The sequence below is a fragment of the Lipotes vexillifer genome, unplaced genomic scaffold, assembly GCF_000442215.2.
Source record: "Lipotes vexillifer unplaced genomic scaffold, Lipotes_vexillifer_v1.1 scaffold535, whole genome shotgun sequence".
Classification (NCBI taxonomy): Eukaryota; Metazoa; Chordata; class Mammalia; order Artiodactyla; family Lipotidae; genus Lipotes; species Lipotes vexillifer.
The window spans coordinates 1,541,203-1,544,173 of NW_006792756.1; the positions used below are offsets into that span (position 1 = coordinate 1,541,203).

A 2,971-nucleotide genomic window follows, 5' to 3' on the forward strand; every position below is an offset into this window, starting at 1 on the left:
AGTGCTGCCCCTACAAATCCTCGTAACAAATAGAGTCGTATCTCTGGTGATGAGCATCTGTCTTCTTTTCCACTCCTGTCCTAGGAGAGGAGGCATTAACCTAATGCCCTCTGAAACATTTTGGCAGTAATTGCAATGGTTCTTCAGGTTTTTCTGAATCTAATTTCTTTTTTTGAATCTAATTTTAAAAGTACAGGAGACAGCGACGGGAACCATGCCGCCTCCCAGCCACGGTGATACGCGTGAAGTGCAGACCTTTCAACATGAACTTTATTAATTCTCACATTAGGACCCTGGAAGGCAATGGAGGTGGCCGCTAATTGCTCCCTGCGGGTGAAGAGACCTCTGTTGGATCCCCGCTTCGAGGGTTATAAGCTGTCCCTCAAGCCGCTGCCCTGTTACCAGCTGGAGCTTGACGCAGGCTTGTCTGGAGCGATGCTCAGTCTATGTCTGATTATTCTTCACCACTGAGATAAGACTTTTCTGTGTACTCTGCCTATGAATTAGGAGTTTTCTCTGGTCTGCCTAGTGGGAACAGTGACAGCTCCTAGCCTTGTCTGTGGCAGAAGTAAAACTTCAAGATGATCAGTATACACTGGAACACATGCATGCTTCTGGAATGTATAATTACCTACATTGTGATTCATGGTATCAAGACAGTGTCTACTACGTTGATAACGTTGGAAGAATTATGAATTTAACAGTGATGCTTGGGCTTCCCTGGTGGCACAGTGGTTAAGAATCTGCCTGCCAATGTAGGGGACACGGGTTCGAGCCCTGGTCTGGGAAGATCCCACATGCCGTGGAGCAACTAAGCCCGTGAGCCACAACTATTGAGCCTGCGCATCTGGAGCCTGTGCTCCGCAACAAGAGAGGCCACGACAGTGAGAGGCCCGCGCACTGCAATGAAGAGTGGTCCCCGCTCGCCGCAACTGGAGAAAGCCCTCGCACAGAAACGAAGACCCAACACAGCTAAATAAATAAATAAATAAAACAAAACCCAAAAAACAGTGATGCTGGACACTGCCTTAGGAAAACCACGAGAGGTGTTTTCGACTTCTTACAGATTTGACTGCATATGATAATCGTCTTTGCACATCCATCCATTTCACATCTTCTACTTGGGTTACCTTGTCAGATGGAACTGGAAGATTGTATCTCATTGGAACAGGTGAATGTGGAAATAGTGCTTCTGAAAAATGGGAGATTATGTTTAATGAAGAGCTTGGCAGTCCTTTTATCATAATTCACAGTATCTCATTGCTAAAAGCTGAAGAACATTCGATAACTATGCTGCTTCTTCGAACACAGAAAGAGGAAATGGATATGGAAGGAAGTGGTTTCTATGTTTCCTTGGAGTGAGACACTATTAATAAGAAAAATAAAGATAATAAAAAATATGAAATTACTAAGCATAATATTCTCTGTGGAAAGTCAGTGCCCCATTATGTCGCTTTTGAGCCCGATGGGAATGGTCTCATGATTGTCTCCTACAAGTCCTTTACATTTGTTCAAGTTGGTCAAGAGCTTGAAGAAAGTAAGGATGAAGACATGTCAGAGAAAATCAAAGAACCTCTGTACTACTGGCAACAGACTGAAGATGACTTGACAGTAACAATACCGCTTCCAGAAGACTGTACTAAGGAAGACATTCAAATACAGTTTTTGCCTGATCATGTCAACGTTGTGCTGAAGGGCCAGAGGTTTCTGGAAGGAAATCTCTATTCATCTATGGATCATGAAAGCACTATATGGATAATTAAAGAGAACAATAGCTTGGAGATTTCCTTGATTAAGAAGAATGAAGGACTGACGTGGCCAGAACTAGTGGTCGGTGATAAACGGGGAATTTATAAGAGACTCAGCTCAATGTGCTGCAATAGCTGAACGTTTGATGCATTTGACCTCTGATGAACTGAATCCAAATCCAGATAAACCTCCTTGTAATGCTCAAGAGTTGGTTAGAAGAATGTGGTATTTTCTTTGAAGAGAGCTCCAGTTTATGTAGATTTGATGGCAGTACATTAAAAACTACTCATGTGAGATCTGAGGTTACAGGGCAACCAACTAGCTTGAAAATCCAAGGAAAAACAGGTATCACCAAGGAGAGATTGGATAGGAGAGCTGGTTCATCTGAACATGGGGAGAAGAAAGGATTGCCATATAAGTGGGTGAATCTTGGAAGCAACCAGTACCTTTTCTCTGTCATAGTGGATCCTAAAGAAATGCCCTGCTTCTGTTTGCACCATGATGTTGATGCCCTACACTGGCAACCACACTCCAGCAACCAAGACGATATGTGGGAGCATATCGCAATTTTCAATGCTTTAGGCTACATCCAAGCATGAAAGAGACACAAAATTTTTTTGCCTGTGCTCCAAATTATTCTTATGCAGCCCTTTGCGAGTGCTTTCAACGAGTTTTCATCTATCGTCAGCCCACTCCCATGTCCACTGTACTTTACAATAATAGGAAGGAAGGCAGGCAAGTAGGGCAGGTTGCTAAGCAGCAAGTAGCAAGCCTAGAAACCAGTGATCCTATTTTAGGCTTTCAAGCAACAAATGAGAGATTATTTGTTCTCACTACCAAAAACCTCTTTTTAATAAAGGTAAATACAGAGAATTAATTACTCCAACATGTTGGCTTCTCTGTACTGGAAAAGTATTCAGTGGTAGCTGGAAGGCTAGGCAGTTGTGCTGTAACCTGTTAAGTTTTATTGTGTTAAAATTATCTTGTATGAATTTTTTAAAGGATATGGGAAATATATTCGAGACTATGAGTCTATAAAAGCTATGGAATGAAGCTGCAAATTTAGAGAAAATTAGCTTCTGTAAAAAATGTAAAGATAGTATTAGCAAGTATAATTTTTTAAAAACAGAGGCTAGAATCTCATCTTTTATATGAAAGATGTACAATTCATTGTTTAAAAATAAAAATATTGGGGCTTCCCTGGTGGCGCAGTGGTTGAGAG

The 2,971-nt window shown here is 41.7% G+C and overlaps 1 pseudogene; it reads left to right on the top strand.

Annotated features, from left to right (window-relative positions):
* The first annotated feature begins 303 nt into the window (after positions 1–303).
* Positions 304–2,626, top strand: LOC103070873 (nudC domain-containing protein 1-like; annotated as a pseudogene).
* The last annotated feature ends 345 nt before the right edge of the window (positions 2,627–2,971 follow it).